Here is a 26,374-nt window from a genome sequence, read left to right on the forward strand (position 1 = left end):
CAAATATACTGCAATATATCAATAATAATAATTAATATTAATAGCAATATAAACAAATCATCAATATTACTAATTATTAATAAATTAATAGATAATAATTAATGATAATTATTAATATTGGTAATAATTAATATATAGTACTGAACATAGACTAGATAAAGAAATTATGGGACATGTACTCTATAAAATACTATACAGCAGTAAAAAGCAATGAAATCTGGTCATTTACAACAAAATAGAGGAATCTGGAACACATCATGCTGAGTGAAATAAGCCAGTCCCAAAGGGATAAATATCATATGTTCTCCCTGATTGATGACAACTGACCGAGCACCAAAAAGGAAACCTGTTGAAGTGAAATGGACATTGTGAGAAACAGTGACTTGATCAGCCCTTGTCCTGACTGTTGATGAACAACTTAATACATTATTCCTTTTAGTATTTTTTTGTCCTACTTAATACTATTGGTTGAACTCTGTAATTAACACACAATTATTCTTAGGTGTTTAAATTTAACTAAAAAGTGATCTCTGTTAAATATAAGAGTGGGAGGCCAGTGCCACGGCTCACTAGGCTAATCTTCCACCAGCAACCCGGGTTCTAGTCCCAGTCAGGGCGCCGGATTATGTCCCGGTTGCTCCTCTTCCAGTCCAGCTCTCTGTTGTGGCCTGGGAAGGCAGTGGAGAATGGCCCAGGTCCTTGGGCCCTGCACCCGCATGGGAGACCAGGAGAAGCACCTGGCTCCTGGTTTCGGATCAGCGCGATGTGCTGGCTGCAGTGCGCCAGCCGCAGTAGCCATTGGAGGGTGAACCAAGGGAAAAGGAAGACCTTTCTCTTCATCTCTCTCTCTCTCTCACTGTCCACTCTGCCTGTCAAAAAAAATATAAGAGTGGGAATAAGAGAGGGAGGAGATATACAATTTGGGACATGCTCAATCTGACTTGCCCCAAACGGTAGAGTTAGAAACATGCCAGGGGAATCCAATTCAATCCCATCAAGGAGGCATGTACCAATGCCATCTCACTAGTCCAAGTGATCAATTTCAGTTCACAGTTGATCATAATGATAAGTCTAAGAGTCAAAGAGATCACATAAACAAGACTAGTGTCTGCAAATACTATGTGATATAATTAAGGAGAGAACGATCCAACATGGGAAGTAGGATACACAGCAGACTCATAGAATGACAGATGTCTCAAATAGCACTCTGGCCTCAGAATCAGCCCTTAAGGCATTTGGATATGGCTGAAGAGCCCATTAGAGTATTTTAGGCATGGAAAGCCAAGACACTCTGGCAAAAAAAAAAAAAAAAAAAAAAAAAAAACACCTAAATGAAAGATCTCTGTGAGTGAGATCCCAGTGGAAAGAACAGGGCCATTGAAGAAGGAGGTACCTTTCTCTGAAGGGAGGAGAGAACTTACACTTTGACTATAACCCTGTCAGAATAAGATTGAAGTCGGCGAACTCAAAAGGCTTCCATAGCCTTGGCAACTCATGACAAGAGCCTAGGGAGATTACTGACGCCATAAACAAGAGTGTCAAATTGTTAAGTCAACAACAGGAGTCACTGTGTACTTATTTCTCGTGTGGGATCTGTCCTTAATGTGTTGTCCAGTGTGAAGTAATGCTATAACTAGTACTGAAACAGTATTTACACTTTGTGTTTCTGTGTGGGTGCAAACTGATGAAATCTACTTAATATATACTGAATCGATCTTCTGTATATAAAGATAATTGATAATGAATCTTGATGTGAATGGAATGGGAGAGGGAGCAGGAGATGGGAGGGGTGCGAGTGGGAGGGAAATTATGGGGGTGGGGAATCCAATGTAATCCATAAAATGTACTTTGGAAATTTATATTTACTAAATAAAAAAAAAGAGAGAACGAGCCTGTGGGGAGCAACCCGGACTAGACTAAGTTACTGGAATTAAGACTTATTCTATGCATCTGCTCTCCCACAATATGGCGCTGGGAGAGGAGAAAACAGCTTCTACGCAGCTGCCTCTTGCCAACTTGAGTGATGACCTCCAGGAGCTGATCCTGCTCCTGATTGGAGGAGAGCAGCGTACTCGGCGTGTGGGTAGCAGAGTTGGGATTGGTGGAAGAGGACTATAAAGGAGGAGAGAGACAACATGCACCAGGAACATCTAAGGGGAACATCTATCTGAAGGAACACCTGTGCAGCCCCCGAGAGAGCCGACCAGCGGTGTGCCGCTCCCCCGCGGAAGTGGGGAAGGTGGCAGGGGGAACCGCCCTTCCACGGAGGTGGAAGGGTCGGTAGCCAACCCGGGAAGAACCAGCAGCAAACCCAGGGAGGGCCGAGCAGACAAAAGAACAGCGCAGGGTCCTGTGTCGTTCCTCCACGAAGACGGGGAGCGACATAATGGTGCCGTGACTCGGATATGAAGCCTAGGCAGGGTTTAGTGTCGTTCCTCCATGAAGAGGGGGAGCGACACGAGCCAACATGGGAAGTGGGATACACAGCAGACTCACAGAATGGCAGATGCCCTAAACAGCACTCTGGCCTCAAAATTAACCCTTAAGGCATTCAGATCTGGCTGAAGAGTCCATGAGAGTATGCTAGGCATGGAAAGCCAAGACACTCTGGCAAAAAAAAAAAAAAAAAAAAACCAACTAAATGAAAGATCTCTGCGAATGAGATCCCAGTGGAAAGAACAGGCCATCAAAGAAGGAGATACCTTTCTCTGAAGGGAGGAGAGAACTTCCATTTTGACTATGACCTTGTCTAAATAAGATCAGAGTTGGCAAACTCAAAAGGCTTCCATAGCTTTGGCACTCATGACAAGAGCCTCGGGTAATTACTGACGCCATAAACAAGAGTGTCAAATTGTTAAGTCAACAACAGGAGTCACTGTGCACTTACTCCTATTAGGATCTCTGTTCTTAATGTGTTGTTCAATGTGAATGCTATAACTAATACTCGAACAGTATTTTACACTTTGTGTTTTGGTGTGGGTGCAAACTGTTGAAATCTTTACTTAATATATACTAAATTGATCTTCTGCATATAAAGATAATTGAAAATGAATCTTGATGAAAATGGAATGGGAGAGGGAGCAGGAGATGGGAGGGTTGCGGGTGGGAGGGAAGTTATGGGGGGGAAGCCATTATAATCCATAAACTGTACTTTGGAAATTTATATTTATTAAATAAAAGTTAAAAAAGGTAATACTGAACAACAAATAATAATAATAGCAACCACTATTTGTACACATATTATGTCTATATATTCATATTATATATATGTTGTCTTTCTCAATTTTTATGATAACCAGATACGTATTAAATTACTTTAGAGAAAAAGAAAGTAAGCTTGCATGGGTTAAATCATTTGGATAAATATACAAAGCCGCTACAAGATAGCATTGGAATTGAACTCTGGCTTTTCGAACAGTGGAGCTCTTCCACTTCCATTATATGCGTTCCTAAGCAACTCTTCCTCTTGCCTCCCTCTTCAAACCTACTTTAACATGAGAACTAATGAATATAAATAAGAAGAGAAAACAAATGCAAGAATCCATAATCAACTGCATAGTAAAAGTATTCAGTAAGTTTAAAAAGTGTGAGTGACTCAGAAAATGCTTTAATATCATAGTCCAGGCAATAGTCCAAGCACTGTGTAGGATATAAAGAAATGTATTATGACTGGAATGTATCTATTTCTTTTTATCTACTTAATGTTCATACTCTTGCAAGGACCATTCCTCCCTATTCTATGATAGCATTTCTAATTCCATGTGACTTGTCTGGTACTAACTCCGCAAACCCGCACTTCACTGGCTGCAGTTATTATTTGAAGATTGGCACATGACCCAGGCAGAACCAACCAGAATACTCAGGTTTTCAGTAAAGAGTGATTGTTGCTGAGAGCTTCATTGTCCAGGTCCACATGGACCCTTAAAGTCAGATGATTCTGCAGTTTATATGAAAGTTTTGGACTGTAAATCCTCGGCCAGACTGTAAGTACTGATAATGCTCCAGCAAGCATCACCAGAAGCACCACGGGGCCATTCTTCTCTAACATACTGCCACACCTTCCCAGACTCTCACTGCGGAGCGAGGGTTGACTCTACTACTCGTGGAACTGGCAGATTTCACTCGTTGTTCATAGTTTCAGTGGTGCATGCCGGAGACCAGCTCCAGCCAGTTCAGGGGCCCCGAGGTGTGAGAGGTGTCGGTGCTCAAAGAAATGAGAGACACTCACAGCAAGGCTGACAGCATGGCTCTGGCTTTTGAGCACCAGATTTTATTTTTATATTATAAGCCACACAATGATTTTTTCTTCTTACAATGAAAAGCCTGTTGTCCATTTTTCCTAATTACAATTTTTTTTTTTTTTGATTTTCAAGGGCATACTCAGAGCATAGGTTACAATCACAGACAGGTGCAAGATAACAGGCTGCCCACACAAGCCAAGGCCTCGAGTGCTGCTGAACTTTGCAGAAATTGGCTACATAGGCTAGAATAGTACCTTCCTAATCTAATCTTTACTAGAAGCCCAAAGTTCAAAGCAGACCCTTTTTAAAATGTATCCCCTCTTTGCAATTTTTTCTGTAATTTTTTAATTTCTTTATTGCACTTATTTAAAGGTTTACCCAGGGCCGGCGCTGTGGCTCAATAGGCTAATCCTCCGCCTTGCAGTGCCGGCACACCGGGTTCTAGTCCCAGTTGGGGCGCCAGATTCTGTTCCGGTTGCCCCTCTTCCAGGCCAGCTCTCTGCTGTGGCCCGGGAGTGCAGTGGAGGATGGCCCAAGTGCTTGGGCCCTACACCCCATGGGAGACCACCCGGCTCCTGGCTTTGGATCAGCATGATGCGCCGGCCGCTGCGCGCCGGCTACGGTGGCCATTGGAGGGAGAACCAATGGCAAAAGGAAGACCTTTCTCTCTGTCTCTGTCTCTCTCTCACTGTCCACTCTGCCTGTCAAAAAAAAAAAAAAAAAAAAAAAGACATCCTAACCATTGTAGTATTTGTAGCATATAGTGAATTAAAGCTTTATTAGCATCTATCTTTATTCTAGTGGGAAGTATATACCAGAGCGCCTGTTGCCTTTTAATTCTTTTCTACAAACAGCTCAACCTTGCATAAGGCCTTAACCCTTTCTTCTACACTAACATTCTGCTTGATTAAAATTCTACAAGGCAATGGACATTTTTGAGGTTATGAGACTAAGTTCTCTTCTATAAAATTAGGAATACAGGAATCATTAGCAGGACCACCAGGAAGCTCCAGCTTGTAGTTCCCATCAAACCTAAAACCACCAAGAGGACCGCAGCTGTCCTTCTCATGCCTTGCTGAGACAGACCTTCTGCTGTGACCTTGTCAGCCAACTGAAGTTGCCTTGGCCTCGTCAGGTGCAGATCACCAATATTCCATATATGAGTTCTGAACCAGTTAAGAAATAAACGAAAGTATCTCTTGAAATCAGGTATTGTGATGCCTCTAGCTTTGTTTATGTTGTATAAGATTGTGTTAGCTATTCGAGGTCTCTTGTGTTTCCATATGAATTTTAGCATCATTTTTTCTAGATCTGCAAAGTATGCTGTTAGTATTTTGATTGGGATTACATTGAATCTGTAAATTGCTTGGGTAGTATAGACATTTTGATGATGTTGATTCTTCCAATCCATGAACATGTAAGATTTTTCCATTTTTTAGTGTTGTCTTCTATTTCTTTCTTTAGTGTTTTGTAATTTTCATCATAGAGATCTTTGACATCCTTGATTAAATTTATTCCAAGGTATTTAATTCTTTTTGGAGCTATTGTTAATGGGGCAGATCTTAAAAGTTATTTCTTGGGGGCCAGGCACTGCGGCGCAGCAGATTAACACCCTGGCCTGAAGTGCTGGCATCCCATTTGGGCGCTGGTTTGAGACCCAGCTGTGAGTCTCTTTTTTAAAAAAAGTTATTTCTCAGCCATGACATTGTCTATATATACAAAGGCTATTGATTTTTCCATGTTGTGTTTATATCCTGCCACTTTACCAAACTCTTATGAGTTCCAGTAGTCTCCTCAGTGGAGTCTTTTGGTCTCCTATATATAGAATCCTGTCATTTGCAAATAGAGCTAATTTGACTTCTTCCTTCCCAATTTGTATCCTTTTGATTTCTTTTTCCTTTCCTAATGGCTCTGGCTAAAATTTCCAGGACTATATTAAGTACTAATGGTGAGAGTGGGCATATTTGTCTGGTTCTAGCTCTCTGTGGGAATGCTTCCAACTTTCCCCACTCAATAGGGCTCTGGCCATGGGCTTGTCATAAATTGCCTTGATTGTGGTGAGAAATGTTCCTTTTATGCTCAATTTGCTTAAGGTTTACTTTTTTAAAATTTTTTTATTTGACAGAGTTAGATAGTGAGAGAGTGAGACAGAAAGATCTTCCTTCCATTGGTTCACCTCCCAAATGGCCACTACGTCCAGAAATACACGGACCTGAAGCCAGGAGCCAGGTGCTTCTTCCTGGTCTCCCATGTAGGTACAAGGACCCAAGCGCTTGGGCCATCCTCCACTGGCCACAGCAGAGAGCTGGACTGGAAGAGGAGCAACCAGAACTAAAACCCAGTGCCCATATGGGATGCTGGTGCTGCAGGCGGAAGATTAACCAAGTGAGCCACTGCACCAACCCCTGCTTAAGGTTTTCATCATAAAAGGTTGTTGTATTTATTTATTTATTTATTTATTTGACAGGCAGAGTGGACAGTGAGAGAGAGAGACAGAGAGAAAGGTCTTCCTTTGCCGTTGGTTCACCCTCCAGTGGCCGCCGTGGCCGGCGCGCTGCGGCCGGCGCACCGCGCTGATCCGATGGCAGGAGCCAGGAGCCAGGTGCTTTTCCTGGTCTCCCATGGGGTACAGGGCCCAAGCATCTGGGCCATCCTCCACTGCACTCCCTGGCCACAGCAGAGAGCTGGCCTGGAAGAGGGGCAACCGGGACAGAATCTGGCGCCCCGACCGGGACTAGAACCCGGTGTGCCGGCGCCGCTAGGCGGAGGATTAGCCTAGTGAGCCGCGGCGCCGGCCGGTTGTTGTATTTTTTTAAAGATTTATTCATTTATTTGAAAGTCAGAGTTACACAGAGAGAGGAGAGGAAGAGAGAGAAGGGTCTTCCATCCAGTGGTTCCCTCCCCAATTGGCCACAATGGCCAAAGCTGTGCTGATCGGAAGCCAGGAGCTTCTTCCAGGTTTCTCACATGGGTGCAGGGGCCCAGGACTTGTGCCATCTTCTACTGCTTTCCCAGGCCATAGCAGAGAGCTGGATTGGAAGTGGAGCAGCTGGGTCTCTTTTTTAAATTTATTTATTTTTTATTTTTTGGACAGGCAGAGTTAGACAGTAAGAGAGAGAGAGACAGAGAGAAAGGTCTTCCTTTTTCCATTGGTTCACCCCCTAAGTGGCCAACCAGAATATCACTGCACCGATCCGAAGCCAGGAGCCAGGTGCTTCCTCCTGGTCTCCCATGTGGGTGCAGGGCCCAAGGACCTGGGCCATCCTCCACTACACTCCCAGGCCACAGCAGAGAGCTGGACTGGAAGAGGAGCAACCGGGACAGAACCAGCACCCCAACTGGGACTAGAACCCAGGGTGCTGGCACCGCAGGCTGAGGATTAGCCTAGTGAGCCACGGTGGCAGCTGGCTCTCAAACTGGTGCCCATATGGGATGCCGGCACTTCAGGCCAAGGCATTAACCCATTGTACCACAGCGTCAGCCCCAGGTTATTGTATTTTATCAAATGCTTTCTCTGCTTGATATGACCATATGGTTTTTGTTCTTCAGTTTGTTATGTGGTGTATCGTATTGATTGATTTGAAAAAATTTTTTTAAGTTTTTAAGCATTTTTATTCAGTAAGAGAAATGCATAGGAAAATGAGGGCTTTAATTAGGGGAGAAAGAAGTCTAGAAGGTAAGTTGGGTCCATACAAGGTGCCACGTGGAGCAAGCATGCAGGCAGGAAAGCAGAGGCCATAAGGCCTCACACCCAGAAGCGCAGTGCAATAAGTGGGCAACAAGAGTGTGCAACAAGGTTTGCAAATGTTGAACCATCCCTGCATACCTGAGATAAATCCCACTTGGTCCTGGTGAATGATCTTTCTGTTGTGTTTTTGGATTCTATTGGCTAGGATTTTGTTGAGGATTTTTGTGTCTATGTTCATGAGGGATATTGGTCTGTAGTTCTCCTTCTCTGTTGTATCTTTTGCTGGTTTAGGAATTAGAGTGATGCAGGCTTCATAGAAGGAGTTTGGGAGTATTCCTTCCCTTTCAGTTTTTTTGAATAGCTTGAGAAGAATTGGAATTAGTTCTTCTTTAAATGTCAGGTAGAATTCAGCAGTGAAGCCAACCGGTCCTGGGCTTTTCTTTGTTGGGAGGGTCTTTCTTACTGATTCAATTTTCATCTTGGTTATAGATCTATTTAGGTTTTCTATGTCTTCATGACTCAATTTTGGTAGATTGTATGTTTCTAGGAATCTATACATTTTGACTTGGTTTCCCAGTTTTTTGGCATACAGCTCTTTGTAATAATTCCTGATTATTCTTTTTATTTCTGTGGTATCTGTTGTTATATTTCCTTTTTCTGTTTTTTAGAAGATTTATTTATTTATTTATTTGAAAGGCACCATTAGAAAAAGGCAGAAGCAGAGGCAAACAGAGAGAGAGAGAGAGAGAGAGAGAGAGATCTTCCATCTTCTGGTTCACTCCCTAAATGGCCACACAGCTGGAGTTGACTCAATCTGAAGCCAGGAGCCAGGAGCTTCTTCCAGTTCTACCACACAGGTGCAGGGAACCAAGGACTTGGGCCATCGTCTACTGCTTTCCCAATCCATAGCAGAGAGCTGGATCAGGAGTGTAGCAGCTGGGATTAGAACTGGCACCTATATGGGATGCCAGCACTGAAGGCAGAGTCTTTACCCACTGTACCACAGTGCCAGACCCTGTATTTCCTTTTTAATCTCTTATTTTTTTGATTTGGGTCTTCTCCCTCTTTTTTTGGTTAGTCGGACCAGTGGTGTATCAATTTTGTTTATTTTTTTCAAAAATAAAAACAGATCTTCATTCACTGATTTTTTGTATTATATTTGTTTCAATTTTGTTTATTCTCTAATTTTAATTATTTCTTTTTCCTGCTAATCATGGGTTTGATTTGTTGTTGTTTTTCTAGGTCCTTGAGATGCATTGATAGCTCGTTTGTTTGGTACCTTTCCAATTTCTTGATATAGGCATCAATAGCTATAAACTTCCCTATTAACACTGCTTTTATTATATCCCATAAGTTTGATATGATGTATTGTCATCTTCATTTGTTTGCAGGAATTTTTTTATTTCTCTTTTGATTTCTTCAGTGACTTACTGTTCATTCAGGAGCTTGTTGTTCAGTCTCCATGTGTTTGCATATGATCTGGAAAATCTTGAGTTGCTGATTTCCGGTTTCATTCCATTGTGGTCAGAGAAGATGCATGATATGGTTTCAAATTTTTTGAATTTTCTGAGACTTTATTGCCTAGCATGTGGTCAGTCCTAGAGAAAGTTCCATGCACTGATAAGAAGAATGTTTATTCTGCAACTATGGGGTGGAAAGTTCTGTAGATATCAGTTAGGTCCATTTGCTCTATTGTTATTGATTAGCTCTGTTGTTTCTTTGTTCATTTTCTGCCTAGCTGATCTGTCCATTGATGAAAGTGGAGTGTTGAAGTCCCCCATTACTATTGTATCTTATCAAAACAGCTTGGTACTGGCACAAAAGCAGACTTGTAGATCAATTAGAACAGAACAGAAACTCCAGAAATCAACCTGTGCATCTGCAACCAATTTATCTTTGACAAAGGAGCTAAAATCAATCTTTGGAGTAAGGAAAGTCTCTTTAGCAAATGGTGCTGTGGAAACTGGCTCTCTACATGCAGAAGTGTGAAACACGACCCCTACCTTATACCTTACACAAGAACCCACTCGAAATGGATCAAACACTGAAATCTGTAATCCGATCCCATCAAATTATTAAAGAACACTGGAGAAATTCTGCAAGACATTGGCATAGTCAGACTTCTTGGAAAAGGCCCCAAAAGCACAGACAATCCAAGACAACATTGATAAATGGAAATATATAGAACTAAGAAGCTTCTGCATTGCAAAAGAAACACTCAGCGAAGTAAAGAGGCAACTGACAAGAGTGGAAGAAAATATTTACAAACTACGCAATTGATTAAGAGTTAACATCCAGAATCTATAAAGAGATCAAGAAATTCTGCATCCACATAGCAAACAATCCAGTTAAAAAATGGGCAAAGGACTTGAAGAGGGATTCTTCAAGAGAGGAAATTCATATGGCCAGCAGACACTTGAGAAAATGCTCAGGATCACTAGCCATTAGGGAAATGAAAAAAGAAAAAGAAGAAAAAAAAACACGGTGAGGTTTCACCTCACTCCAGTTAGAATGGCTCACAGAAATCAATGAACAGCAAATGCTGGTGAGGATGTAGGGGAAAAGGTACCCTGGACTGCTGTTGGTGGGAATCTAAACTGGTACAGCCACAGTGGAAGGAAGTATGGAGATACCTTAGAAATCTGAATATGGACCTGCCATATGATCCAGCCATCCCACTCCTGGGAATTTACCCAAACCCAAGTTAATCAGTGTATGAAAGAGTTATTTATACCCCCATGTTCATTGCAACACAATTCACAATAGCTAAGATATGGAATCAACCTAGATGTCCATCAGCTGTTGACTGGATAAAGAAATTATGGAATACAGACACAGACACACACACACACACACACACACACACTATGGAGTACTACTCAGCTGTAAAAAAAGAAATCCTGTCTTTTGCAACAAGATAAATGCAACTGGAAACCATTAAACTTAGTGAAGTAAACCAATCCCCAAAAGACATATATGTTTTCCCTGATCCAATGTGACTTGAAATGTAATGTATTGGAGTGAAATAGACAATTTTGAGATTTGATTTTTGTTTACAGCCCTTGTCTGTTGAGGAACAGTGTCTTTTTTCTTTTTATTGTTGTTTTTTTCTTTCTTCATACTATTTGTTGAACTCTTTTACTTAATGTAGAATTAACTATATAGTCATTAAGTAAACTGAAAATAGATCTTTGTAAAAATGAGGAGTGGGATATGAGAGGAAGAGGAAGGTTTGGAGCATGTGCAGGAGGGGAGGGTAACAGGGGAGTGTCACTCTGTTCCTGAATCCGTATATATGAAATACATGAAGCTTGTGTAACTTAAATAAAAAATTTTTAAAAAGAAATAGACAAGAGCAAATTTAGGGATACAAATTTCTCGTAGAGATGAGTTGGCAAATAGGACCTACCTTTGTAACCAGATGGGCTACATTTTACTTCCCTCACAGAGAGAACTTGGGAAATACCAGAGAGGAGAATTTGTTGCAATGGACTGAAAATTTTTGTCCACCCAGTTCATATGCTCAAATCTAATCTTCCATGTGAAAATATTTACAGGTAGGGACTTTAGGAGATAATTAGGTCATGAAGGTAAAGCCTTTGTGAATGGGATTAGTGCTCTTATAAAAGAGACCCCATATTTTTTCTATACATGCTGTAAAAATACCTTTTGTATATGTCATTAACATTTTCAAAGTCTATCACCTGTAAAAATATCATTTATAGAATAATAGTGAAATCAATACCTATGTATCCATCACTCAAATCAAGAAATAGAACATTACTGGAAACAGAATATTTTTTATGCTCCTTCTTATCACATCCTTTTCATCCTGCAGGAGTTAATCACTAACCTGAATATTGTACAATGAATAATTCCTTGCTTTACTTTTTTTTAAAAAAAAAGGTTACTTATTTGAGAGGCAGAGAGAGAGAAAGAATGAAAGAGAGATAAAGGTAGAGATACAGATACAGATAGCTGTCATACACTGGTTCAATCCCCAAATTCCTGCAATGCTGGAGGCTAGGGCTAGGCCAAGGACCCAAGCCAGGAGCTGGAAACTCAGTTCAGATCTCCAACATTGGTGACAGGAACCCAATCACTTCAACCATCACAGCTGCCTTCCCAGGGTCTGCATTAGCAGGAAGCTGGAGGCAAGAACCAGAACCAGAAATAGAAACTAGACACCCTGATTTGGAGTTTGGAAGTGCCAACCCCCTATCTTAGCCACTTGGATAAATGCCTGCCCTTTAACTGATTGTAATAAATTGTTTCATTTTGTTGGTTCTTAAAAATTACTTGAATTGAATCATTAAACATTTTTCTGTGGCTTGCTTCCTTCTCTAAAGATTATGATTTGGAGACATTCCTATTTAAACAAGAATCTTCAGTTCTTTCATTGTGAATTCTCTTCAGTATTTTCAGTATTTCACTGTATGACTACATTGTTCATTCTTCTGCTGATCACTTCTCGGCCTTTTGGCTAAGATCAAGTGCATTCTTCTGCTGACAGACTTATTTGTAGTTACAAATGATACTATGAACAATTTGAAACATATGTCATAAAAACTTGCTACTCAAAGTCTTGTCTAGGCCCTGGCACCCATGAAGGAGACCCAGAAGAAGCTCCTGGCTCCTGGCTTTGGACAGGCCTAGGCATGGCTGTTGTGGCCATTTGGGTAGTGAACCAGTGGATAGAAGATTTTTCTCCCCACCCCCCACCTCCCTCCTTTCCTTTTCCCTCCCTCCCTCTCTCTCTCCAACTTTGACTTTCAAATAAATCTTTGAAAAAAACATAGTCTGAGGATCAGCAGCACTGGCATTGCCTGGAAGATTGTTAGAAGTGTAGACTGGCTGGCGCCATGGCTCAATAGGCTAATCCTCTGCCTGCAGCACCGGCACACCACGCTGGATTCTGTCCCGGTTGCCCCTCTTCCAGGCCAGCTCTCTGCTGTGGCCAGGGAGTGCAGTGGAGGATGGCCCAGGTCCTTGGGCCCTGCACCCGCATGGTAGACCAGGAGAAGCACCTGGCTCCTGACTTCAGATCAGCATGATGTGCCGGCCACAGCACCGCCGCAGCGGCCATTGGAGGGTGAACCAACAGCAAAAGGAAGACCTTTCTCTCTGTCTCTCTCTCTCACTGTCCACTGTGCCTGTCAAAAAAAAAAAAAAAAAAGTGTAGACTATCAGGCCTCATTCCACACCTACTGGATTATTATCTGCATATTTTTAATTTGAGACTTTTTTTCCCCCAAAGAAACCTTTTGTTTAAGGAATACAAACTTCATGCATTTTGTAAGTACTGCTTTAGGAATATAGTGATTCTTCTCTCCATATCCACCCTCCCAACCCTCCTCTTCTTCCCTCTCCCATTCTCCACTAAGATCCATTTTCAATTAACTTTATACACAGAAGGCAAACTCTGTATTAAGTAAAGAGTTCATCAATTTGTATATGCACACACACAAATAATGTTCCTCAACAGTCAAGACAAGGGCTGTTCAAAGTCATTATACTTCAAAGTTAATTTCATTTCTTTTTCTTTTTTTAGAAACTTAATTAGTATTAAAGAAACACCCAAGAATGATACATCTTTTGTGAGCACTCAGACGTAACTATAACTTATGAGACATAAGAATATCCTCCACTTAATACATTAAAAGAAAATTAGTGCTTGAGGACAAGTTTTATCATTAATTAAGGAAGCGCCAAGAAATCAAACAATGGAGTTGGACACTTAGGCATAATTAAAACTTATGAGACATAGGAATATCCTCTGCTTAATACATGAAAATTAAATAAATCTTTGATAACAAGTTTTACTGTTAATTTTCATAATACAACTCTTTGAGGACAGAGGTGCTGCATGGAAAGTTAGTGCACAGTGACTCCTGTTGTCAATTAACACTATTAAGTATGACATCAGGGGCTGGCACTGTGGCGCAGCAGGTTAAAGCCCAGCCTGCAGCGTCGGCGTCCCATATGGGCGCTGGTTGGCATCCCGGCTGCTCCTCTTCAGATCCAGCTCTCTGCTGTGGCCTAGGAAAGCAGTGAAGGATGGCCCAAGTTCTTGGGCCCCTGCACCCATGTGGGAGACTTAGGAGAAGCTCTTGGCTCCTGGCTTCAGATCAGTGCAGCTCCGGCCATTTCGGCCATCTGGGGAGTGAACCAGTGGGTGGAAGACCACTCTCTCTCTCTCTGCCTCTCCTTCTCTCTTGTGTGGGACTCTGACTTTCCAAATAAATAAATCTTTTTTTTTAAATATGACATCAGGGGGCCGGCGCCATGGCTCATGAGGTTAATCCACCTGTGGTGCCAGCATCCCATGTGGGCACCAGTTCTAGTCCCAGTTGCTCCTCTTCCAGTCCAGCTCTCTGCTGTGGCCTGGGAAAGTAGTACAAGATGGCCCAAGTGCTTGGACCCCTGCACCCACGTGGGAGACCAGGAAGAAGCACCTGGCTCCTGGCTTCGGATCTGCCGCTCCAGCTGTTGTGGCCATTTGTGGAGTGAATCAATGGAAGGAAGACCTTTCTCTCTGTCTCTCCCTCTCACTGTCTGTAATTATACCTGTCAAATAAATAAATAAAATCTTTAAAAATATGACATCTGCAACTACCCAAGGCTCTTGACATGAGGTGCCTAGGCTATGGAAGCCTTTTGAATTCACAAACTTCGTCAGTATTTAGACAAGGCCATAAGCAGAGTAGAAGTCTTCTCCTCCTGTCAAAGAAAAGTATTTCCTTTTTTGATGACCACTTCTTTCCACTGGTATCTCACTCACCGAGGGCCTTCATGTAGGATATTTTTTTGCCACAGTGTCTTGGCTTTCCATGCCTGAAATGCTCTTGTGGGCTTTTCAGCCAGACCAGAATGCCTTAAGGACTGATTCTGAGGTCAGAGTGCTACTTAAAGCAATTGTAATTCCATGAGTTGACTGTGCACTGCTTCCCATGTTGGAGCATTCACTCTTTTTAAATTTTATCTATTATTGTTACCAGACACTTAATCCTATTTACATGATCACTTTAACACTTAATCCTATCCATATGATTACTTTTAACTCTTATGATGGTATTTTTACCACCCAGCTTAAGGGGATTTGGGGTCCCATGGCAAGATTTTAAACTGTACCCTTAGAAGTAAGTCCTTAGGAATGTATGCAGAACTATACAGCTTTACAGTTACAAACTTCATACACTTCATCATTGCAACTTTAGGAACATGGTGATTCTTCGGACAGTGCTCACACTCCCAGCCATACTCCCACCTTACTTCATCCTCCCACTTTTATTCCCACTCATTTTTTACTGAGATCTATTTTCAATTGACTTTATACACAAATGATTAACTCTGTTAAGTAAAGAGTTCAACAAATAGTATGAAAAAAAAAACTCTTCCTCAACAGTCAAGACAAGAGCTGTTCAAGTCATTGCTTCTCAAGTATAATTTCACTTCTACACATTGCTTTTTAGGTGCACTATTAGTTATCACAGGTCAGGGAGAACATATGGTATTTTTCCCGCTGGGACTGACTTATTTCACTAAGTCTGGTGTTTTCCAGATTCGTCTATTTTGTTGCAAATGACCAGATTTCATTTTTAACTGCTTTGTAGTATTTCATAGAGTACATATTTCATTAATTGCTTTTTCCAGTCTTCAGTTGAAAGGCACTTGGGTTGATTCCATTTCTTAGCTATTGTGAATTGAGCTGCAATAAACATGGGAGTGCAGGTAACTCATTCATATGTTAATTTCATTTCCCTTGGATAAATTCCCAGGAGTCAGATGGCTGGGTCATATGGTCTATACTCAGATTTCTAAGGTATCTCCATACTGTCTTCCATAGTGGCTTTACCAGTTTACATTACCACCAACAGTGGATTATGGTACCTTTTCACCCACATCTTCGCCAGCATTTGTTGTTTGTTGATTTCTTTATGAAAGCTGTTCTAACTGTAGTGAGGTGAAACCTCATTGTGGTTTTGATTTGCATTTCCCTGATGGCTAGTAATCCTGAGCATTTTTTCATGTGTCTGTTGGCCATTTGGATCTTCTCTTTGGAAAAATGTCTGTTTAAATCCTTTGCCCATTTCTTAACTGGATTGTTTTATTGTCATTGAGTTTTTAATCTCTTTATATATTCTGGTTATTAATCCTTTATCAGTTGTATAGTCTGCAAATAATTTCTCCCATTCTGTTGATTGCCTCTTCACTTAAATGTTTCTTTTGCAGTACAGAAGCTTCTCAATTTGAAGTAATCCCATTTATTAATTTTAGCTTTGATTGCCTGTGCCTCTGGGGTCTCTTCCAAGAACTCTTCACCCATGCCAATGTCTTGCAATTTCCCCAATGTTCTCTAATAACTTTATGATATTAGGTTGTAGATTTTGGTCTTCAATCCATTTTGAGTGGATTTTTGTGTAAGTTGTAAGGTAGGAGTAGGAGTCTTTTTTTTTTTTCTTTTGACAGACAGAGTGGACAGTGAGAGAGACAGAGAGAAAGGTCTTCATTTACCGTTGGTTCACCCTCCAATGGCCACTGCAGCCGGCGCATCGCGCTGATCCGAAGCCAGGAGCCAGGTGCTTCTCCTGGTCTCCCATGCGGGTGCAGGGCCCAAGCAGTTGAGCCATCCTTCACTGCACTCCCGGGCCACAGCAGAGAGCTGGCCTGGAAGAGGGGCAACCGGGACAGAATCCGGCACCCCGACCGGGACTATAACCCGGGGTGCTGGCGCTGCAGGCAGAGGATTAGCCTATTGAGCTGTGGCGCCAGCCAATAAAGTAGGAGTCTTGCTTCATACTTCTGCATGTGGAGATCCAGTTTTCACAGTATTGTTCTTTAAAAAGACTGTCCTTGCTCCAGAGATTGGTTTTAGATCCTTTGTCAAATGTAAGTTGGTTGTAGATGCTTGGATTTCTGGAGTTTCTATTCTGTTCCATTGGTCTATCCATCTGTTTCTGTATCAGAACCAGGCTGTTTTGATTATAACTGCCTTGTAGTATGTCTTGAAATCTGGTATTGTGATGCCTCTGGTTTTGTTTTTGTTGTATAAGATTGTTTTAGCCATTCAGGATCTCCTGTGTTTCCATATGAACTTCAGCATCATTTATTCTGTATCTGAGAAGAATGTACAAGGTATTTTGATTGGAATTGCATTGAATCTGTAATTTACTTTTGGAAGTATGTACATTTTGATGATGTTGATTTCTTCAATTCATGAACATGGAAGATTTTTCCATTTTTTGGTATCTTCTTCTGTTTTCTTTCTTTAATATTTTGTAATTCTCATCGTGGAGATCTTTGACATCCTTGGTTAAATTTATTCCAAGGTATTTGATTTTTTTGTAGCTGTTGTAAATGGGATTGATCTTAGAAGTTTTTTCTCAGCTATGGCACTGTCTGTGTATACAAAGGCTGTTGTTTTTGTGTATTTATTTTATATCCTGCTACTTTACCAAACTCTTCTATGAGTTTTAATAGTCTCTCAATGGAGTCTTTTGGATCCGCTACATATAGAATCATGTCATATGCAAATAGGGATAGTTTGACTTCCTCCTTCCCAATTTTGTATCCTTTTGATTTCTTTTTCTTTTCCTAATGGCTCTGGCTAAAACTGCCAGGACTAGCAGTTGTAAGAGTGGGCATCCTTGTCTGGTTCCAAATCTGAGTGGGAATGCTTCCAACTTTTCTCCTTTCAACAGGATCTGGCCATGGGATTTTCATAAATTTCCTTGATTGTGTTGAGGAATGTTCCCTCTGTACCAAATTTGCTTGGAGTTTTCATCATAAAAGGCTGTTGTATTTTATCAGATGCTCTTTCTGCATCTATTGAACTAATCACATGTTTTTTCCTTCATTTTGTTATTGTGATGTATCACATTGATTGATTTGCAAGTGTTGAACCATCCCTGCATACCTGGGATAAATCATACTTGATCTGGGTGAATGATCTTTCTGATGTGTTTTTGGATTCTATTGGCTAGAATTTTGTTGAGGATTTTTGCATTTATGTTCTTCTGGGAAATTGGTCTGTATTTCTCTTTGTATCTTTTTCAGGTTTAGGAATTAAGGTGATGCTGGCTTCATAGAAAGAACTTGGGAGGATTCCCTCTCTTTCAATTGTTCTGAATAGTTTGAGAAGAATTGGAGTTAATTCTTCTTTAAATGTCTGGTAGAATTCAGCAGTGAACCCATCCGGTCCTGGGCTTTTCTTTGTTGGGAGAATGTTTATTAATGATTCAATTTCTCTCTTGGTAATGGGAATATTTAGGTTTTCTATGGTAGTTTGTATGTGTCCAGGAATCTATCCACCACTCATATGAGATACCAGTGTCATAGGTGGCAATTTTAACCACAACACTGCCCCCCTACAACTTAATTTCTTTATATGTTTGTTGCTATTGTAAATAGTTAAATTTTTCAAATTACACTTTCTAACTAGTCCTTGTTTTTTTATAAAATACAATTTAATTTTTTTCAAGACTTTTTTTTACAATGAAACTGAACATAAATGTGTGTGTGTATGTTTGTGTGGCTGTGTCTATATATTTGTGTATTACACCTATATTTGTTTTTAAGACTTAGTATATTTTATTTATTTTCATTTTATTTGAAAGACTGGGAAAGTTTTTTTTTTTTTTTTTTACGATTTATTTATTTGATTTGAAAGGTGAAGTACAGAGGAAGAGGAAAAGACAGAAAGAAGTCTTCCATCTTCTGGCTCACTCCCTAAATGACCACAATGGCCCAGAGCTGGCCAGGCTGAAGCCAGGAGCCAGGAGCTTCATCTGGGTCTCCCACATCGATGTAGAGGCCCAAAGAACTTGAACCATCTTCCACTGCTTTCTTAGGTGCATTAGCAGGGAGCTGGAATGGAAATGAAGTGGTTGGCACTCAAATCAGCACCCATAATTGATGCCAGTAACAGTTTAACTTGCTGTACCACAGCACCAGCCCTAAGATTTATTTTTTTAGATTAGTTTTGAACTCACAGCAAAATTGAAAGACATATCCCATATGCTCCCTGTCCCTACACATGGCCATCCCCCACCCCCCTCATTCTCAGTATCCCCTACCACAGTGGTATATTTGGAAGTGATGAGCCTACATTGATACATTAACACTCAAAGTCCACACTTGACATTATGAGTCTCTCTCAGTGTTATATGTTCTGTTTATTTAGACAAATGTATGATGACATGCATGTACCATTATAATATTGTGAATATTATTTTCACTGCCCTAGCAATCTTTGTTCCGCCTGTTCATCCTTCTTTCCCAGCAACCCTGGGTAACCATTGATTTTTTTTTTAAGATTGATTGATTTATTTGAAAGACAGAGCACTGGGCCAAGGGTGTTGGTGGTGGTGGTGATCAATCCATCTTCCTTTCACTGATTCGCTCCCCAAGTGCCACAACATTAGCCAGGCAGAAGCCTAGTCCTAACCCTTGGCCAGGCAGAAGCCAGAAGCCAGAAGCCAGGAATTCCTTTCTAGTCTCCCATAAACCACTGATTTTTAACTGCCTCCATAGTTTTCTCTTTTCCAGAGTGCCATATAGTTGTACCTGTATAGTATGTAGGCTTCTCAGACTGGCTTCTTTTTAATTAATTAGCAACATGTGTTCAAGGTTCCTTTATGTCTTTAAATGTCTTTATAGCTCATTTCTTTTTAGTACTGAAAAATATTCCATTGTCTGAATGTACCACCATGTAACTTCCTCCTGTTGAAGGACATCTTTGTTGCTTACAAGGTTTGAAACTTAGTTGCTTACAAAATGCTACCAATATCCATGTGCAGATTTATGGTAGGTGTTTACTTTTGTAAGAAAACACCAAAGTATCTTCCAAATTAGCTGTGCCACTCATACCAGCAATGAGTGCTCCTGTTGCTTTACATTCTCCTAAACACCTAGTGTTATCAGTGTTCTTTTTTTTAATAAAGATGTGTTTATTTATTTGAAAGGCAGAGTTAAAGAGAGGAGAGAGAGAAATCTTCCATCCGCTCTTCCCTCCCCAAATGGCTGCAATGATGGGGGTTGGCCAGGCTGAAGGCAGGAGCCAAGAGCTTCTTCCAGGTTTCCTGCATGGGTGCAGGGCCCCAAGGATGAACTATCCTCCACTGCCTTCCCAGGCACATTAGCAAGGAGCTGGATTGGAAGTGAAGCAGCCGGTACTCAAACTGGCTCCCCTGTAAGATGTTGGCACTGCAGTTTGTAGCTTCAATCTTCTGTGCCACAGCACTGACCCTTGTGCTCTTCTTTAACATTGTGATGCTTATTCTGAGTCTTTTGCCTCTTTATATAAATTTTAGTATCAGTATGTTAATATCTATAAAATAAATTTCCTGGAGTGATTGGAATAACATCAAATGTATCAAGTTGGGAAGAACTGACATCTTGATAATATTCAGTCTTTATATTAATGAACCTGGAGTTATCTAGTTTGATTTCTTTCATCAAAAGAATTAAATGTGATGATAATGTGATACTCTATTTTTAATTTCAAATTCTACTTCTTCATTGCTGGTGTATAGGAAAGTGATTGTCTTTGTATATTAACCTTGAATATTTATTTTTAATTGAATGATTTTATATACAATCATATAGATCTGTAAATTGAACTATTTTTGTTTCTGCCTTCCAAAATCAATGTATTTTTTGTTTCCTTTTCTGATTCTTTTAGCTTGGACTTCCAGTACAGTGTTAGAAAGTGGCAAGAAGGACACCCTTGCTTTCTTCCTAATCTTTGCTTTAGCTTCCTGAAGAAAAATCTAGTTTTCACCATGAAGTATGATGTTAGCTGTGGGTGTTTTTGTAGTTTTTTGTTGTCAAGTAGAGGAATTTCTCCATTCCTAATTTACTGAGAGTTTTAATTTTGAATCAGTGTGGTTTTTCTAATGCTTTTATGAATATGTCAATATGATTATATAATTTTTCTTGTTTAGCCTATTGATATGACAGATTACATTAGTTGTTTTGCAGGTGGAACCAGTTCTGCTTAACTGTGGTGGATTCCATCTGATTATAATGTATAATTCTTTTTTAACACTTTTGGATGTCAATTGGTAGTACTACATTAATGATTTTTGTATCTATGTTCATGAGGCATGTTGGTCTTTAATTTTATTGTAAAGACTTTGTCTGGTTTGGGAATATGATGATGCTGGTCTCATAGAATGAGTTAAATATTTCCTCTGCTTCTATTTTCTGAAAGAGATTGTTGAGGATCAGTGTAATTTTTCCTTAAATGTTTAGTAGAATTCACCAGAGAACCCATGTAGACCTGGTGCTCTCTGTGTTTTTACAGATTATTAATTATTGATTCTGTTTAAGAGATAAAAACTGATTCATATTGTCTACTTCTTGTTTGAGAGTTGGTTGTTTGTGCTTTACAGGGAATTGTTTCCTTTTATCTAGGTTATCAAATTTGTGGACTTAGAGTTGTTCATGGTATACCTTTATGATCTTTGCTTCTCCAAGGAATTTGTAGAGGTATCTCTCTTTCATTTCTAGTTTTAGCAGTTTGTATCATCTTTCTTTGTTCCTTAGTGAGTCTGGTTAGAAGCTTATTGATTTTAGGGATCTTTCCAAAAACTAGCTCTCAGTTTTATTAATTTTCTCTATTTTTTCTTATTTGTAATTTTAATTTCTGCTCTAATTTTTATTATTTATTTTGCTACTTTGAATTCAATTTTGTTTTGTTTGTTTGCTTGCTTAATTTCCTAAGGTAGAAGCTTAAATTATTGATTTTATTTATTTTTTAAGATATTTTTTATTTATTTATTTGACAGGTAGAGTTACAGACAGTGAGAGGGAGAGACAGAGAGAAAGGTCTTCCTTCCGTTGGTTCACCCCCCAAATGGCCGCTACGGGCCAGAGCTACGCCAATCTGAATCTAGGAGCCAGGTGCTTCTTCCTGGTCTCCCATGCGGGTGCAGGCGCCCAAGCACTTGGGCCATCTTCTACTGCTTTCCCAGGCCACAGCAGAGAGCTGGACTGGAAGAGGAGCAACCGGGACTAGAACCCAGTGCCCATATGGGATTCCGGCTCCACAGGTGGAAGATCAGCCAAGTGAGCTGCGGTGCCAGCCCCAAATTATTGATTTTAGATCTGGGTTCTTTTATATAAAATAAGTATTCACGATTATAAATTTTCCTCACAGCAATGCTTTCAATGCATTCCATAAATTTTGATAACTGGTGTTTCATTTTATGTAGTTCCCAATATTTTAAATTTTTAGAATTTCTTCTTTATCCCATGTGTTATTTAGAAGCGTGTTGTTTGATTTCCGTGTGTTTTGGTGTTTCAAAGTTATTTTCTTTTGGTTTCTAGTTTAACTCCATAAACAAAATTATGTAATATCTATTATTTGAAAATTGTCAAGGTTGTTTTATGGCCTGGAATATGGTATATCTTGGTGAATGTTCTATGTGAGCTTGAGAAGAATATATATTCTGCTGTTTTTGAATGAACAATTAGATTTTTAATATAACTCAATAGTTGTTAATTATATCTAATTGACTGAAGTATTGTTGAGTTCAACTGCACACTTAGTAATTTTCTGCCTACTGAATCTGTCCATTTTTGATAGAGTGTTGTTAAAGTCTCCAGTTATAATAGTAATTCACTTGTTATCCTTGCAATTCTATGATTTTTTTTCCTCAAGTGTCTTGGTGCTCTGTTATTAGGTATATCCATTTTAAATATTATTATGTCTTCTTAGCTAATTGGCCCCAAATGCCTGAAATGACCGTGTCTAGGCCAAGCCAAAGCCAGGAGCCAGGAACTCAATGAAGGTCTCCCATATGAGTAACAGGGACTCAGCAGCTGCTGCGTCCCAGGTTGCATATTAGCAGGAAGCTGGAACCTGGAGCAGAGCCAGAACTTAGTCCTAAGGACTCCAATATGGGATGCAGGCGTCCCACATGGTATCTTAACTGCTGTGCCAAATGATTCCACTGGGTCTTCTTTTTTTTTATTAATTCTGAAAATCTGCCTTTTAATTGATAACATTTGAATTATTAATGTTCATGGTTACCATTGATATAGTTGGATTAATATCCATCATGTTTGTTATTATTTTCTAGTTTTTACCCTTGTTTTTTTCCTACTTTGTCTTCTACTTTTTATGTCTTATGTGGTTTCATTTATTTTTAATAATTTTCTTCTGAAGTTTTCATTAAATATTTTGTATGATTCCATTTTCTCTCCTTTCTTAGCATATATGATACTTCTCTTTAAAAATTTTTTAGTGGTTGTCTAGCAGTTTTCAATAAATGTTTACCAAAAAAATTCATACTTCAAAATAACCCTATACCACTTCACAGGTAGTGTGAGTACCTTATAATAAAATAATCATAATTCCTCATCCCTGTCCCCTGTGTCCTTATTGTCATTCTTTTTAATCTTATATAAGCATACCTAAGCATACACACAAACAACATGTACAGAAGCATACATAATTGTATAGTGTTGCTGCTGTTCTTAACACACTATTATCTGATCAATTAAGACTAAAAACAATAAAAGGGTTTTTTTAAAGATTTATTTATTTGGAAGGCAGAGTCACAAAGAGAGAGGGAGAGACAGAGAGACAGATCTTCCATTCACTGATTCACTCCCCAAATAGCTTCAAGAACCAGAACTTGACCAGGACTAACCCAGGAGCTTCTTCTAGTCTCCCACGTGGGTGCAGGGGCCCAAGCACTAGGACCATCTTCCACTGATTTCCGCGGTACATTAGCGGGAGCTAGATTGGAAGTGAAGCAGCCCAGGTCTCAAACTGGCACCCATATGGGATGCTGGTGTGACAACACTGGCCCCAGTAAAAGTTTTTTATTTTGTCTGCATCTTGTGGTCTGAATGTGTGTGTCTCCCCAAATTCAAATGTCAAAACCACAATTCCAAACTGATAGTATGAGGAGATGGGGCTTTAGGGAGGTGATTAGGATTTGGAGTAGAGCCTTCATCTTTGGGACCAGTGCTTTTCATTAGTGTGAGGAAACATCTGAAGCAAGCTAGCTTTATAAAGAGAAGAGGTTGCATTGGAGGTTTAAAGTCTAAATAGCACAATTCAGTCCCATCATGGTGGGAATGTATGTATGTGTGTGTATGGTCTCTCTCCCTTTCTTTCTTTTTTTTTTTTCTTTCTTTTTTTTTTTTAAGTTAAAGATTTATTTACTTATTTGAAAGTCAGAGTTGCATGGAGAGAGGAAGAGGCAGAGAGAAAGAGAGAGCTCATCTATCCCTGGTTCACTCTCCAGATGGTTGCAATGGCCAGGGCTGGTCCAGGCCAGAGCCAGGAATTTCATCTGGGTTCCAAGTTTCCCATATGGGTGGCAAGGGCCAAGCACTTGGGCCATCTTCTGCTGCTTTTCCCTGGCCATTAGAAGGGAGCTGGATCAGAAGTGGAGAAGCTGGGATTTAAACCGGCACCTATATGGGATGCCAGTGTCACAGGCAGCAGCTTTATGTGCTATGCCACAATACTAGGTCCTTTCCCTTTCTTTATAAAGTCAACAGGATTCAATTATGAGGGCTGTAACCTAATGATGCAATGTAATCTAACCAGATTACATATGCCCTACATCTATTCAAATTAAGTTTCTACCTCATTAATACTATTAGCATAAGACTTTGAGAATTATACTCCTACATGAATTCAAGGTGGGGGCAAATCATGTTGAAACTATAATAGTGCTGACCCCAGAAACTAGCTGGCTCCTGTCACCATCTGAGGACATAGCTGGAAGATGCTGTCTATGAACCAAAAAGCAGGCCTGCACCAGACACCAATTTTGGCTCTTGGACTTGCCAGCCCACAGAACTCTGGAAAATAATTTTCTGTTGTTTATAAGCTACCCAGTTTAAGGTGTTTTATTATAACAATTCAAATGGACTAAGATAAGAAAAACTTCATGTAAGCCTTCTACTATGCTCTTCCTTTCTTGTATCTAAGTTTCTGGCCTAAATTATCTTATTTTTCTCTAAAGAACCATTTTTAACATTTCTTCAACAAATTTATGAAAATTTTGTTTGAGAAGCTTTCTGTTTTACCCTTGAAAGAATTTCACAGGGGACAGAATTCTAGGTTGGTATGTATTTGTTTTCCCTCTCAATGTTTTGTTGTTTTTTTTTTTTTTTTTTTTTTTAGATTTTATTTTTTTGAAAGACAGAATGATGGAAAGTGTGAGAGAGAGATTTTTTTATCCACTGGTTCCATCCCCAAAGAGCTGTAACAGCCAGATCTGGCCAGGCCAAAGTCAAAAGCCCGGAACTCCATCTGGGTCTCCCACGTGGGTGGCAGGGGCCCAGGTATTTGGGTCATCTTTCACTGCTTTCCCAGGCACATTATCAGGGAGCTGAATCAGAAGCAGCCAGGACTTGACAAGCAGCAACTTAACCTACTGCGCCACAGTGCTGGCCTCTCCCAATAGTTTAAATATTTCACTCCATTCTCTTTTTTTCTTGCATCATTTCTGAGAATTTGGATATAATTCTTATCTTTGCTCCTTTAATAGGTAAAGTGGGTTTTTCCCTCCCCTCTGGCTTCATTCAGGATTTTTTTTTTTTTTTTGATCTTTGACTTTCATAATTTTTGAAAATGACATGCCAGGTATAGTTTTGTTTAGCATTAATCCAGCATGATATTCTCTGAATTTCCTGGTTTGTGGGGTGGTATCTACCATTAACTTTGGGGAAATTGTCACTGTTTCAAATTTTTTTTCTTTTCCTCCCTCTCTTCTGAAATTCCCATTTAGCATATTTTATACTTTTTATAGCTGAATCATAGTACTCAAATACTGTTGGGGTTTTTTTTCTGCCTTTGTTCTCTTTATATTTCAGTTTTGGAGGTTTCTATTAATATATCCTTAAGCTCACAGATTCCTCAGCCATTTCTGTGTAGTGGTGAGGCCATCAAAGGGATTCTTCATTTTTACAACAGTGATTTTTGTTTTTTTAAGAATTATTTTATTTGTTTGAAAGACAGTTACAGAGGGAGGTAGAGCCATTCTACTGGTTCACTCCCCAAATGACCACAATGGCCAGAGCTGAGCTGATCCAAAGCCAGGAGCCAGGAGCTTCTTCCAGGTATCCTATGCAGGTGTGCAGGCCCAAGGATTTGGGACAGATTCTACTGCATTCCCAGCCACAGCAGAGAGCTGGATGGGAAGAGGAGCAGCCAGGACTCGAACCAGCACCCGTATGGGATGGCGCTACAGGCTGGGGCTTTAATCCACTGCGCCAAAGCCCCAGACCCTGACAGTGCTTTTTATCTTTAGTTTTTCTTTTCTTTTTATTTATTTATTTATTTGACAGGTAGAGTTATAGACAGTGAGAGAGAGAGACAGAGAGAAAGGTCTTCCCTCCACTGGTTCACCCCCCCAAATAGCCATCACTGCCGAAACTGCGCCGATCTGAAGCCAGGAGCCAGGTGCTTCCTCCT

At 40.1% G+C, this 26,374-nt stretch overlaps 1 protein-coding gene across 3 annotated transcripts in view; it reads left to right on the plus strand.

The window, feature by feature from the left end:
- Nucleotides 1-26,374, plus strand: part of CATSPERE (catsper channel auxiliary subunit epsilon) — a 179,284-nt gene that overhangs the window by 12,782 nt on the left and 140,128 nt on the right. The window lies entirely within an intron of this gene.

Source organism: Oryctolagus cuniculus, chromosome 13 (genome assembly GCF_964237555.1).
Source record: "Oryctolagus cuniculus chromosome 13, mOryCun1.1, whole genome shotgun sequence".
Taxonomy (NCBI): domain Eukaryota; kingdom Metazoa; phylum Chordata; class Mammalia; order Lagomorpha; family Leporidae; genus Oryctolagus; species Oryctolagus cuniculus.